The 15,819-nt window shown below is 41.4% G+C and overlaps 1 long non-coding RNA gene across 1 annotated transcript in view; it reads left to right on the forward strand.

Annotated features, from left to right (window-relative positions):
- Nucleotides 1–15,575, forward strand: part of LOC135106165 (uncharacterized) — a 20,581-nt gene extending 5,006 nt beyond the window's left edge. Inside the window, exons 2-3 of the long non-coding RNA XR_010271148.1 lie at nucleotides 12,527–12,685; nucleotides 14,236–15,575. This is a non-coding gene — a long non-coding RNA (uncharacterized LOC135106165). The remainder of the gene's footprint in view (nucleotides 1–12,526; nucleotides 12,686–14,235) is intronic.
- Nucleotides 15,576–15,819: the final 244 nt, after the last annotated feature.

Consider the following 15,819-nt stretch of genomic DNA (forward strand, 5'->3'; position numbering starts at 1 on the left):
TGCATGCTCACCTGAGGAGAATCCAAGAGAGTCTGGCTTTGCTTGTGAGGAAATCGGCGGGAAACTAAGGATAAAGGTTTCCAATGGGGAAATTTATTAAGAGTTATAATTTTGTTTTAAGTGGGGGGGGGCGACTAGGTTGTGAGTTCAGGGATGAAAAATATGAATAATTAAGTTACTGTTACTGTTGTTGCGTAGCAACAGGGGTAAGAGGACGGCGAAGCAAAGAAGACTTATCAGATTCGTCAACCTCATTGGCGCGGCATAATTATCTGGGATTTGTTTGAGCTGGTTTAAGACCTTACCATTATAGAATTAATTTTATCGTATTAAGGGCTCCCCATTCTCTGGAATTAGGTGAAAAATTCGCCTCTATAACCTGGCCAAGCAGGAGAAGTTACGTTTATTCACGGGGTAAATTTATCATAGAAGTGGTCAACACAGTGACGCTGTAAAAGGGGGGGGGAAAAAGCAAGGACAAAAGGACACTGAGGAGAGGAGGGGAAAGGGGGGGGGGGTAGTCACATGGTACTGAGACTGTCTGGTCATCCCCGCACATTACATGGGCCTTAGCCTAAAAAAAAAGTAGAAATATATATAATTATTTTTCCAGCACTACACGAGCCTTTCATCCGTTCTAGAATTTTTCACCTCTCTCTTTTCTCCTTACCAAAAAAAATAAAATAACACCTTCACATCCGAGTAATTAGAACCTCCCCTCACCACCACACAACCAAGCCAGGCTGACGAACTGCACGTGATCTCTGTCGGGAAATAACTCTGACATTCTCTCCTATACAATGGCTTGTGGGCTATATCACCACAATGTCCCTTGGAGACATAACTCGGCTCTTTCTCTCATCTCAAGGAAGAAAAAAAAAATTCCACCTCAACCAGCCTCTTGACCTCCTACGAGTATGGTGTGAGGACTTAACCTTAAGTCACTCTGTCACTCTCTGAAATGAGATTCGGCCACCCTAGTACTCGGTTCCTTCCACTCGAACAGTCATTTACTCATCCACACATTCACTCACACCACGAGATACTACAGATGATTACGCGAAGCGCTCGCCACGTCCTGAAGTAAACCACCACAGTATGGCCCGAACGGGTTGTCGAGTGCAGTAGTAGTCTGCGAATTAAAGTGGTTCCTTATTCCTTCTCAAATTCTTACATCACCTCTCACATAGTACCCATACCCGTCATACCACGATTCATTACAACCAGTCCAGCCAGACCATGCAAAAGTAAGGGGCGGGGACTCTATTTACCCCAAGCACTCTGCTCTTTTCTATACCGTTCTTCCATTAACATTCCTCAATATAGCGTCTGGGACGGTTACGCACTCTAGGCGGTAACACTTCAGTTTCTATATCAGGTTGGAACACTGTGTCTTGAGCCGCAACTACGTACTCTTCCTCACTGTGAAACTGTTTGATCTTTTCTGCCGCTCTTTGCACCATCTTTCCCGAGAAAGGGTCTTTCACCACATAACCACCGCCTCCTCTTAAAACTTCCACCACCTTATATGGGCCGTCCCAACGAACACACAGTTTCTTACACACTCCTGACTCTGTAGTTTCTCGCTTCACCCACACCAACGCCCCAATGTCTACCTTCTGCTCCTTGCGTTTCCTGTTGGCCGCATTACGGTATTTCCGAGTCATTTTCTCGTGTGTTTCCCGGATCAGCCGGCGGACCACATCCACGTCTTGCTCGTCACCATCAACTGCGGGTAGCCTGGCACCCACCACTCGGAGCGCATGCCGGGAGAAAAACGCGAAGAAAGGTTGTTGGGCGATACTGGTATGGACGGCGGCATTCATAGTGGCCTGACACACAGGGAGTAGGCGAGGCCACCGTAGCGGGTAACCTCGGCACATGGAAGCCAAGATGGATTTGAGCGTGCGATGGAGTCGTTCGGTGATGGCGTTCCCTTGCGGGTGGTAGGGAGTGGTGTAACAGAGGGTGATGAGGTGTTGCTGGCAGAATTGTTGGAAGATCTGGGAGGTGAACTCGCCCCCGTTGTCCAGGACGATGGAGTGAGGAGTCCCGAAGTCGGTAATGTACTGCTGCAGCGCCTCTACAATTCCCTCTGATAGTTTGTTTTTGAGTGGATAGAACTTCACAAATCGGCTAAAGTGATCTACGATAGTCAACACATATCGGTAGACACCACTGCCTGCAATCATATCCGTCAGGTCTATACCTATCCTATCTAAGGGCTTCTCTACTGAAGGTAATTCCTGATAAGGCTGCTGTAACCCTGGAGAGGTTTTAAATCTTTGACAGGTAAGGCAATTCTTTACGTACTGGGTTACATCAAACTTGAGATTATACCAGTAAAACAATTCTTCGGCCTTTTTAATTGTCTTTTTCTGACCCAGGTGGCCAGAAAGCTCATGTGCATGTTCTAAGGCTTTAGGAATCAGAACCTGAGGAACTACCAATGAATAATGAATGCTGCCATCAATGTTTTCCTTAGCGTAGTACAGCAACTCATCAATTATGGTGAACTGGTGCAATATACTCTTATGATACTTTTTGGTAGGTATAGACCCTCCTTCCAGATACTCTATCATGTCTCTCCACTTAATTTCTTCCCTTTGTTGAATCTTGATTTGTTCTAAAGTCAGGCCTAAATAGTTTGGAGTAGGACATCGCTGAATGATCCTCACTGGGCGAGAGAGCTGATCGGCCACGTAGTTATACTTTCCCTTCACATATTGGATGTTGTATTGGTATTCTCTCATCTCTAGTATCCAGCGGTTCATCCTGGCAGATTTGGTCTTTCTCTTAAATATACTAGTAAGGGGCTGATGATCTGTGAATATAGTGAAGCTAGTTCCCCACAAATAATGATGGAAGTGTCTACAAGAGAGAAGTACTGCCAAGGCTTCTTTATCTGTAGCTGAGTACCTATTCTCAGTGGAGTTTAATTTTTTTGAAAAATAGCCCAAAGGTCTGACGGACCCATCCTCCTGAGTTTGACTTAAGACGCCTCCTACGTGGGTATTACTGGCATCAGTTGTTAAAATGAATGGCTGGTTACTTTGCGCTCTCGCTAGTATAGGGGCCTGGGCAAGAGATCTTTTTAAGGTATCGAATGCCTCCTGACACTTGTCTGTCCAAAGGAAAGGTTGATCTTTTTTCGTTAGGTTGGTAAGTGGAGTGGCTATTTGAGCGAAATTACTGATGTGTTTCCTATAAAATCCTGCCATACCTAAAAATCGTCTCACTTCCTTGACCTTAGTGGGCGGTTTCATTTCCAATACTGCCTCTACATTCTTTGGGTCGGGTTGACTACCTTCTTGTGAAATTTTATGACTTCAGTCTTTGCCATTTCGCATTTAGATAAGTTAAGCTTGACTCCATTTTCTTTAAGTAAAGCGAAAATTTCACTGAGTCTTTCGCTGAGTGTGGTGAAGTCTGAAGCCCAAATGATTAGGTCGTCTAAGTAATTTTTCATCCAACCCTTCTTCACGAGAGGAGCTAACAATGAGGCCATATGTCTAGTAAAGATGGCTGGAGAACAGCTTAATCCAAAAGGTAGCCTTTTAAACCTATAGAGAGTCACCCCATCACTGAAGGCTGTGAGGTCTCTGCTACCTTCCTCCAATAGAATTTGAAAATAACCCTCCCTCATATCTAGCGTGGCATAGAACTGATGGCCAGCTGCTTGTTCAACTAATTCTTCTAGGCGGGGAAGTGGGTAAATGTCAGTAGTTAGGTGTTTGTTGACATGTCGGTAGTCAAGGCACATTCTTTTACTTCCACCCGGTTTATTGACTAATATTATAGGAGAGAGCCATGCAGATGTAGATTTTTCAATGATATCTCTGTTCTCCATATCTGTTAACATGTCTGATATCAGGGTTTTTGCTTCCTCGGGGTATCGGTACCTAGGACCACGACTAGGCTCTGGATTAGAGATATTAATTTTAGCAGGAGGCCCTTTCATTAATCCAAGTTCGTTTTTGTCTACTATGAATAAATCATGGTGATTGAGAATGATATTTTTTAAGATTGTTTTCTGCTCTCTAGTAAGGTTACTCCATTTCTGTTGTCTTATCAACTCCTCGAGTCTTTGTGGCCTACTCTTTGACTCCTGACACCTTGTTTGGTCGTTGTGTGGCAACAGATCATTGTGGATTTCTAGGGAAGGAGTGGCTTGCTTTTGGTGGATGACTTTGATCGTCGGGGAGATGTTTTCAAAAGTGCCTAATAGGGTTCCTGGGTTGATTGTTTTCCGGCCCTTAGTATCATTAATAAATGGGAGGGGGACCTTTTTATTCTCATCTACTGTCACAATCAAGGGGTGATGATTAGGCGTCAAACATGGCTGAGGCTGGACTAACAAAGTTTCTCCTGGGTTTTCTTTCACCGAGATAGGAAGAAACTGAGCTCGGTAGGGATCAAGTTTGATGGTATGAGTTAGACGGATGTGATCTGTTTGACTTGGAGTGGTAGGAAGAATAGGTACCTCGTGAACTCGTTCCACCTTGCCTTTCTGCCTTTTGATATGATTAACAAGGTATGTGGTTTTACCCCACTTTACTGTATTTGTCTTACCATTCCATTGAAAAGGAGCTTGTGAAAGTATGTCTGTCCCGAGTAAGACGTCAGCGTCAAGGTAGCTATTCGGGACTACAGGGCACCATTGTTGTGTATAGTCTCTTCACCTACTCCTATCTCTAGTAAGGTCATCCCCAAGATTCGTAAGGGTGAACCAGTTACCCCTTGTAGTATAGGTACTGCTCGCCTTTGTGATATAGTTCCTTCTAATTTCTCTACCGCAGCCTCTGTGATTAAAGTATAGCTGCTACCAGTGTCAATGACAGCTTTAAGAATTTTCTTGTTAACTATGAGATTGATAGCGGGGGATGTGAATCCCTGGGTGAGTCATATATTCTGATTTGGTTTTCCGGGGCAGTTTTTATTTCCTCTCCAGCACCCATGCTGTCTACAGTCAAAGCATGATCCACGGGCAGGTTTTCTCCAGCACTCCCTCAGCGTGTGACTATGGGTTCGACAGTGTGAGCAATATTTAGCGGGTTGTGTTGGAGAGGGGGAGGTTCTCAACCTTCCTACTTGATCAGTGAGACTTTTAATCTGCTTCTTAAGTTCCCAAATTTCCTTTGACTCCTTGGATGTTGCATTTGTTAGGTCTGGGGGATTTTGAGTTATTGGGTCAGGGCTACCAATGAGTTTTGATTTAGATTTTCCCAGTTCAGGTTTAATTCTAGCAATGGGGGAAGTATGGGTAGCCTCGAGCAGTTGGCGCTCATGTTCTACCCTGTCAATAAATTTATCAAGAGGATAATCCTCATCCAGGAAACCTTCTAGTCTAGCCTTTGCTTCTTGGGTTAAGCCCTGCCACAACTTTCTTTTGATAATTTTCTTACATTTAGGGAGTTTCTCTCCTGGAAAGCTCGTCTCTAGAGTGGCATATTTGCAAGTGAATTTGTTGGCAAATGCTTGGGGAGATTCTACCCAATCATATGTCTGTGCGTCTATATCTCTCCACGCCCTGTCAAAGTTAACCTCTTGGGAGAATTGTGATAGAAGCAATTGTTTAATACTATTCCAGGTTTGACAATAATGTAAGGTTTAATGGTTATGTATGAGAGCCGCGAGCTCGCTGCTGACCCTACTCTATGCAATTTGCACTTTGCGGGTGTCCTCATTGCTACTTTGCTCCACCAGTTCAATGAAAATTTGCAATTGGGTAGTTGAGTCAAGACCTTGTAGGTGGTGGAGTTCAAGAATTGGGATATCTCGGGGTTTGGTGGGAGTGCTAGGTGCTCTGTGTAAATTAGGGATGTTAGCCAAGCGCCCAATTACCTGATTTTGTTGATTTAAGATTTGCTTTAGTTCCTCTACTTCCTGTTCTAAAGTGTTCAAGTCTTTCCCTTTACTTTTATGTTTAACTGCTCCCAGGCTCTCTCTGGTGTTATAATCCATTAAGTCCTGCCACGGGTCTAATCCACCCCTTGGGAGGCGAACATTATCAGTCATCTTTGCTCACATGGAAGTTTAACGTACTGGGTGTAGAACACAATCTCTCAGGGTGATTGTTAGGTGACCTGCGATACACAGTATGCACTCAGGTTTTCTTCTTCCAGGACAATGTGTTCTACTCCACTGCCTCTCTATTGCTACTGTGACCTTCAATAACTCTTTTGATCTTACTGATTACTTGAGCTTGGCCTCTCTCGTCCCAGTGAACACCATCCTCGCTCAGTTCTTGTACAAACTGAATATTATTAAAATGAATGTTTGGGGTCTTCAGGGCTCTCTTTACTCTATTATTGATTCCTACTTGGAATTTCTTATATTTCTCCACTGATATTCCCCTAGGGTTGGTCCTGGGTTCAATTTGGCAGACATGCACTAGTGATTGGCATTTGGCAGTGATTTCTTTGATGATGTTCTTAACATCGGAGAAAATCCTAGCGGGATTGGTAGATGTTTCTATGTCATTGCTGCCTATCCACAAGATGGTCAAGTCATGTTGCCACTCGAGTACTCGATTTAACCGATCATCCTCAAAGAAAGTTCTAGCCTTTGCTCCAGGGGCTCTGAATATCCTAATTTGCACATTTGTTACCTCTAGATGCCGGGGAATCTGGCTATGCCCTACAAGTGCCACCTTCAACATTTACACTTATTTCCAGTCTCCACCTCTTTCGGTCAGTCGCGAAATAAATCCCACCGCTGCCACCAGTTTAGTGCCCTTCACGGTGTGATGTTCCCTTGTGGCAGGCGATAATCACAATCCTATCACTGGATTAAAAGAAATACAAATATTGACACTTTTATAGATTTTTAATTGATAATGGAATAATCCGAATAATAATAAAAAAGAGAAAGGAATTCAGAAATACAAATTAAATGGTAGCGTACTCTTCAGTTACATATAAACTGCGATGGAGATATTTTGGCGACTACTGAGTTGCGGGGGAGACCAGAGAATAAATAAATAAATAAAAAATATACCTAAAAAGTATGTATAGACCTGAGGACAGTCTCACACGGTGATCTCGAACCAGGTGGTTACACTAGTCACGTGGAGAGAACCAACAAAAAAGAACGAAAAAATGCGAATATCTATCCACTCAGAACAATAGTTTATCAACAGGAATATCTGAGGAGAATCCGAGAGAGTCTCGCTTTAGTAAAATTATTGTTAAACAAACACTTACTTAATATTACAGGAATGGAGGAGGAGATTATCAGACTGCATGCTCACCTGAGGAGAATCCAAGAGAGTCTGGCTTTGCTTGTGAGGAAATCGGCGGGAAACTAAGGATAAAGGTTTCCAATGGGGAAATTTATTAAGAGTTATAATTTTGTTTTTAGTGGGGGGGGCGACTTGTGGTTGGTTGTGAGTTCAGGGATGAAAAATATGAATAATTAAGTTACTGTTTACTTTATAGTTGTTACTTTAAGAAGTTTAATTCAATGGACTTTTGAAATCAATTGGGGAATTAGTCAAAGTCTGGTATCTCTTCCCGGCTTGCGTAGCAACAGGGGTAAGAGGACGGCGAAGCAAAGAAGACTTATCAGATTCGTCAACCTCATTGCGCGGCGTAATTATCTGGGATTTGTTTGAGCTGGTTTAAGACCTTACCATTATAGAATTAATTTTATCGTATTAAGGGCTCTCCATTCTCTGGAATTAGGTGAAAAATTCGCCTCTATAACCTGGCCAAGCAGGAGAAGTTACGTTTATTCACGGGGTAAATTTATCATAGAAGTGGTCAACACAGTGACGCTGAAAGGGGGGGGCGGGAAAAAAAGCAAGGACAAAAGGACACTGAGGAGAGGAGGGGAAGGGGGGGTGGTTAGTCACATGGTACTGAGACTGTCTGGTCATCCCCGCACATTACATGGGCCTTAGCCTAAAAAAAAAGTAGAAATATATATAATTATTTTTCCAGCACTACAAAAGTAACTGCTATCTGTGTAGGTAAGGTTGAACTTTTTTTGTGGTGACCTGGTGTGAATTTTTGTACGTATGTTTATTTACCGCCATCTGTGTAGGTAAGGTTGATTTTTCTTTTTTTTTCTTTTTTTTTGTGGTGACCTGGTGGGAATTTTTGTACATGTTGATTTACTTAGTTGAGCTTTACAGGCCCTGACCTGTACTCACTTATATGGATTTTTTTTTCCCCATATGTGTTATCAAAGGCTTTGGTACTTGCTAATTACTTTATTTGATAAATGCAAATCTGCAACACTGATAAATGCAAATCAGCAACACTTTTTCTTTCATTTTGTATCATTCATGCCAAATACTAGCAAGTTGTATCATTTGTAGATGTTGTTGTTGTTGTTGTTGTTGTTGTTGTTGTTGTTGTTGTTGCTGCAGTGATGTCTCTAATTTAGTATGCATTGATACATGGAAAACCATTATTTCACTCAGTACATGATTAGGGACACATGTAAGTGACATCTTTCTTTCTTTCTTTCTTTATTTCTTTCTTTCTTTACTTATTTTTATTGTTGGCAGAAATTTGGATGATTTCCTGCAGAGTAATTCTGCCCAAACGCGTTGAGCTATCTGATGCATTGCACTTTCAGCGTTCACTTGTGGACATTGAGGTGAAGAGGCAGTAGCTGGAAATAAATATAGGTTTTATAGACTTTTGTGAGATGCTGAGAGGTTAGAGAGTTGGAACTAAAAATTTTCATTTCTTGAAACTATGTATCGTATGAGATGAATAGCTCTGTCTGTTGAATTCCAAGACCTCATTGTATGTTACAACATGCAGGGTGTCCCGCGAGTTAAGGTACATACTTCGGGATTTGATAGTTCAAATAATTCTAAGTCAAAAATACTCTATACACATATGCTGTGATTTGCTTTATTTTGCGAGAAGTTAACGTAAAAGTTGTGTATTGCGGAACCACTCGCCTGGGTGGGCGACCTCACCTTTCTTCTCTCCCCTGCTCGCTACTTACTCGAGTGGTACCGCGCGGCATTGTTTTTTTTTTTTTTTTTGTATACAATCTGCACACTCAAACCCTTAAACAGGAAACTTTTAGCTCATGACAGATTGAATTTTTGTATGTGTCAGTGAAGAAAATGTACAAGTATAATACAGCAATAGTGGTTGTTAAGTGCTACTTTTTAAACATACATGGCAACTCACTGCAATTGTCAACACCCCCCCCCTCAATCACGCAGTTGATGTCTTGACACCTAATAGTGACAGGCCCGTCATTCAGCTGACTGCCACGGTGAAGAACACTGAGTATTCGGACATGTTATTCATAATATGATATTCATTCTGTGATGGGAATACTCGGGTTGTAGCAGTAGAATACACAGGTACACAGAATATACAGGTTTGGGTACACAGGTACTCAAACAAAAAGACACCCAGACAACAGTGGTCTACAGATGTTTCCCCGGTACTTCTGCAGCAGCTGAATGTGCTGGACCAGTTCAAGCCGGTATCGTCCAGATAACAAAAACGAAGTACAAGAATACAAGCACAAATACACTGATTGACGAAACATAGCACAATTTGACATTACTTAGAGAGAATCTCAAGGAACAATTACAGGAGTGGCGGGATTATTGTTGTTTACTTATAAAGAATATGAAGGAACAAATACAGGAGTGGCGTTGTTGTTGTTGTTGTTGTTGTTGTTAAGGTCTTGTATCCTAGACGCAGACGATGTATATTTACTTGTACTTTTCTAGTTTTGTGTGGGACGAGCATTTCCCTGGTGGCAGAGCTGTATCATGATGCACTCCGGAATCCATTATTTTCTAGACGTTTTCTTTCTTGTGTTATTTGTTTCCAGGTTTCGGTCTTGAGGACATTCTTGATCTGAGAGAGGCTTGGTGGTATGTGAGCTGTTATTTCTGTCAGCTTCAGAGCTTTCTTGGCAGCGACATCTGCAACCACATTCCCTTCATGTCCCGCATGGCTCGATATCCAATTCATGTGTATTTGATCACTGTTTTGTGTGTCTGCTGCTGTGCTGAGTATGGATGTGATAAGTTTGATGTTATCTTTAAGGTTATTTGTCTGCATTGCCTGGATTGCTCCTAGGGAATCGGTGTGTATAGTGGCGAAGGTATCACGGTTTTTTTTTTTTTGGCACCTATCTGTGCGTGGATGATTGTCACAGTTCAGTTTGTAAGGTGGATGAGCCGTTGGGTAGTCTGAACATTCCTGCAGCGTGTCTTTTGACAAAGGTGGCCGCTGCAGCCTTTGTTGTGGAGTCGACAGAGCCGTCGGTGTAATATGTTTCTCTGTTGTGTTTGTTGGGAGCTAGGTTGAGTGTTATTTGTGCTGCAATATGTGGTTCTTCGTGGGCTAGGTGGCTCTTCGCTGTTGGGAGGTTGTGAACAGTGAAGGTTATTGGGTATTCTTTCCAGGGTGGACGCGGCGTGTAATTGTGAGTCATTTCTGCTGTTTTGAAAGTTTTTTTGGGCCTTGAATTTTTTTTATCATACCAGCTGTTTTTTGCCGCCCAGGTTTTCTTGTGGAAGACGTTGTTGTCGTGGGCTAAGGCTTGTCTGACTCGTTCTCTGACGTTTGTTGGTTCTGTCCTGATAAATTTTGTCAAGTGAGCGATGCTTGTTGCCTTGAGTGTTGCTCTGATGGTAGATAGTTTTGCTTCCGCTAGAAGCGTGCATGTATTGGTCCAGCGAGTGGCACCGGGAGGAGTGGCGGGAACACCGTAGTGTTGTTCAAGCTGATGAGTAGCCATGTATGTTTAAAAAAAGTAGCGCTTAACAACCACTGTATTGCTGTGTTACCTGTACATTTTCTTCACTGACACATACAAAATTTCAATCTGTCTTTTGCTAACTGTCTACAGTAGGGGTTTAGGTATGTAGCTTGTACACAAAAAAAAATATCATTTAATACTGCGCGGCGCCACTTGAGTACGTAGCGAACCAGGGAAGGAAGAAAGGAGGCGGACGCCGACCCAAGCGAGAGGTTCCCGCAACACACCACCTACACGTTAATTTCTCGAAAAATAAAACAAAACGCGGCATATGTGTATAGAGTATTATATATATATATATATATATATATATATATATATATATATATATATATATATATATATATATATATATATATATATATATATATATATATATATATATATTTTTTTTTTTTTTTCTGAATGAATAGGAGTATTTGTATGTTAGCATTCTCACAAGATATTTGATTGTGACTTTTGGTAATGGTATATGACCACTTACACCTTGCCTGGTCGAACTCTTTCAACTCTGTCAGCATCTACCTTTCCTTCTTGCTGGAAGCTTGCCTACATTCAGCGTGTTCCTAAAAAGGGTGACCGTTCTAATTCCTAAATCTACCGTTCTATTGTTTTAATTTCCTACGGCTTCTATCCTTCTGTCTATAACTTCATCTCATGTTTCCTTTCTGATCGTTCTATTGCTGCTGTGGTAGACGGTCTCTGTTCTCCTAAATCTATTAACAGGGTCCTGTCCTGTCACCCACTCACTTCTTATTTATCAATGACCTACTAAACCAAACTTCTTGTCCTATCCACTCCTATGCTGATGATACCATCCTGCACTTTTCCACGTCTTTTTAAAGACGTCTAACCCTTCAGGAAGCAAACATTTCATGCATGGAAGCCACAGAACGCCTGACTTATGATTTTTCTAAAATTTCTGATTGAGGCAGAGCAAACTTGGTATTGTTCAATGCCTCATAAACCCAAGTCCTCCATCTATCAACTCGATACAATCTTCCAGACAACTATCCCCTCTTATTCAATAACACTCAACTATCCATCTCTTCTACACTGAACATCCTCGGTCTGTCTTTTACTTATAATCTAAACTGGAAACTTCACATCTTACCTCAAGCTAAAACAACTTCTATGAAGTTAAGCATTCTGAGACGTCTCTGCCAGTTTTTTTTTTACCCTCGAGCTGCTAACTCTGTACAACGGCTTTATCCATTCATGCTTCACATGTGTGGGGGGTGTTCCACTCATACCGCTCTTCTAGACAGGGTGGAATCAAAAGCTTTTCGTTTCATCAACTCTGCACTAACTGACTGTTTTTCTCCTCTCTCTCATCGTCACAATGTTGCATCTCTAGCTATCTTCTACTGCTATTTTCATTTTAACTGCTCTTCTGACCTTGTTAACTGCATGCCTCCCCTCCTTCCGCGGCCTCGCTGCACAAGACTTTCTTTTTTCTCTCACCCCTATTCTGTCCACCTTTCTAGAATGCAAGAGTTAACCAGTATTTCTCAATCATTCATCCCTTTCTCTGGTAAACTCTGAAACTCCCTGCTTGCTTCTGTAATTCCACCTTCCTATGACTTCATTTCATTCTGTATGAATAGGAGTGTTTCTTGCTAGATCGCTTATGTTTTTAATCATACTCTTTTTCGTTCCTGCAATTGTCTTTACAACCAAATTGTAGTGAAATAAGTAAGGAACATTATTTAGTAGCAAAATGGTGTTGATGTGTAGTACATTGTTGTGCACGCCCCTTTTCGGCCTTCAGGCGTCTTCAGGTACAGGTTTACCACTGCAATAGCCCAAGGCGGTCAGCGCACACAACAAGAATCCACCACCGCTGCTGTGGTCGGGCTCGTTTGGGTAGTGGAGGGTTCGAGGAACGCATACGCGGCACCTGCCTGGACTCAACAGACTACTGAGAGGGGTAAGGGGCAACAAAACACAAGCTCAGTAGCACTTATGTCTTTATTGCCCACACAGAGCAGTACCATACTACAGCGTAAGTCAGGATCGCCAGCCATCACTCTGCAAAACGTCTCTGTCGCTGGGTAGCACGTTTCACCTCACAGAACAGCCGCATGCGCACAGCACAGCAAGAGATCACAACTCGTACACAGCGTCGCGCGGATTGCGTCAAGTACTCATTGTCTTAGTCTGCCGAGGCACACTAACCTCACACCATGACCCGAAGCGCAGTCACGTCGTTGCAACTGCAGGCAACCAGTGTCGTAGCGTCCCACAAGGAGAGCAAGCTGCAGACCACCGCCACAGGTGTTGCGTAGGCAAGGAACGAGGACTCTCTCTTCTAAGAAAGGGCACACTCTCTCTCTCTCTCTCTCTCTCTCTTTCTCTCTCTCTCTTCCAGGGACATGTGCTTTCTTCTCTTTTGGGGACCGCCACAGTCTCTTGTATAGCGTTGGCTCCTCCGTGATTGGCCGGCGTGCTGCTGCTCTTCGGGCCAATTACAATGTTTCCCACCTCCGGTCTCGTCTCGAATACCATCTCACTCCTTTCTGAATTCAGCGCTGCCAACATGCATCTTCGCTACTCGCGGCACAGTGCTACCAACGTCACCCCACCTCACCCCCCCGTCGCAACAATATTTCTAGGGAGGGATAACGACCTCTGTCATTGGTTCCTTTATCTCATTGTCATGGGACAAAATAACGATTAGAAAAAAAAGAAAGGCAATACCATCCAAATAATAATAATAGGCTATGAAATAAATTTCATAGCCTAAAGGAACAGTCATGAATATAAAAAAAAAAAAAAACTTTCTTCTTGGTTAAGTAAACAAAATTTTGTATATACTTTTGGAATCAGTAAAACTTTAGAACAAGAGAATCAAATGAAATTTTAAGCTTCAAATCGTTAAATTATTTGTTGATATCTGGAAATAGGCGCAGTAATATCCCTTGGTGTACAAGATAACTAGAAAATAAGCATATTCCACGCTTCTGGGCCAGTCACTTGAAAAATCCCAATCACAAAACATTGAAGGTTAAGAGTAAATATGCCAGAACTGATGATATGTATTTTGAGAGAAATTCTGTTATAATATTTAAAAAAAAAAATATATATATATATATATATATATATATATATATATATATATATATATATATATATATATATATATATATATATATATATATATATATATATATATATATATATATATATATATATATTAATAGTGTTAGAATCCATGAGTACATTAGCAAAAATGTTCAAGAATAATTTGTGAATGTAGAAAGGGTCCAAACTATTAAGGATATTGCAAAATTAAGTCTTTCAGTATAGGTGGAGGACTATTTATTTATTCATTTATTTCTACTTATATATATATATATATATATATATATATATATATATATATATATATATATATATATATATATATATATATATATATATATATATATATATATATATATATATATATATTTTTTTTTTTTTTTTTTTTTTTGGCAGGGGTGTACTATGTCCTATATAAGCACGAGCGCGAGTTATCTGCGTCAGGCACACTCATCAGACTCCTGCAGCAGACATTGGACCAGCAACACCTCAGCCGTGCTTCCGAGCTTGTGGACTTGGCCCCCGCACTGGGCTGTTTGCGAGACTGTCTCGGCTGGATCTGTCAGTTTAGGTCCACTTTGTGGACTTCTGTTGACTTCTGACGGACTTTCTGATGTTATGGAGACGGTCCTGTGGATTTAGTCTACACTGATGGAGATTCTGTCCCACTTTGTGGACTATTTCTCGCGACTAAATATGGACTTTGTTTTTTCGCCCAGAGTGACTCTGAGTACGAAACTAAACCCTGAAGGGCTGCCATTTAGGGCAGTCGCATGAAGGGAACCCGTAGACGGGTTGGTCAAAGGAAGACCAGTGTTATGGCCATAGGGCAGCTGGTAGCCATGTCAAATACCTGTAAGGGGAATCTGACTGGACTTGGGTTTTTATTCCTTGCAGATGTAGGCACTATGCAGATATGGCCAGAATAAAAACAAAGTGTAAGACCAACACAAAAGATAGAAAGTTAAAACTAATTGAGATTTTGTGCAGCAATAACATTGAGATCGGCAGAAATAACTGGAAATGATTGTTTCGCGGTACTGACAATTAATGAACAACATGCTGACTCCATATTCAGAGCAGATGTCAAGCATGCACTTGCTACAAATGATTTTACACCTGTAATGCAACCAGAATTAAAAGCTAAAAAGAGTGTAATAATCCCAAGAGTAGATGACCTCATCTATGAATGAAGTTCTGTGGAAATTAGGGAGTAAATTACAAATAAAATGTAATAATCCCAAGAGTAGATGACCTTATCTATGAATGAAGTCCTGTGGAAATTAGGGAGGAAATTACAAATAAAATCTTATGTATAGGTGAAGAAGGACTGAAAGGAGTATATAGGTTACCAAACTCCCCCACCATCAAACTGACTTTTACTCAAATACAACTAGCTAAAAGATGTACAGAGACAGGACTTAAGGCCTTCAGCATCAACATTCCCTCACATGAAATTAAGCTAGAAATTTGCATACCATGATGAGCATGAGGTGCTATGCCCTCGAAGAACATTTTACAAATTAATGCCCAAGGACTAAAGAATTTATAATATGCTCTGAGTGTAGTATAGAAGGCCACGTATGACACAAATGCAAGGAGGCTTATAAAAAATGCCTGAATTGTGGAGACAATCACAGCACTCTTGCTTTGATATGTATTAAAAGAAATGAGGTTCTCAAAGAAAAACGAATCCAAGAACAAGAGAGACAAAAAATGACATACTCTAACATTACACAAGCTAATCTAGCACCTAAAATGCCCACCTATAAATTGCGTGAAATAACTAAGGAAGAGATATTAAAAATCAACATGTGTTGCTCATGCGCACCGTAAAAATCTGGAAAAACCAGGAACTTACGCTAATGAATTAAATAAAGAACTAAAAGCAAACAACTTGCCAAACAAGTGAGGTCTAATGCACTGTTCAGAGGGTGCTGTGAACTTATCATTAAACCCAGCTGTGACCTCACTGAACGT

The sequence above is a fragment of the Scylla paramamosain genome, chromosome 13 (assembly GCF_035594125.1).
Source record: "Scylla paramamosain isolate STU-SP2022 chromosome 13, ASM3559412v1, whole genome shotgun sequence".
Taxonomy (NCBI): Eukaryota; Metazoa; Arthropoda; class Malacostraca; order Decapoda; family Portunidae; genus Scylla; species Scylla paramamosain.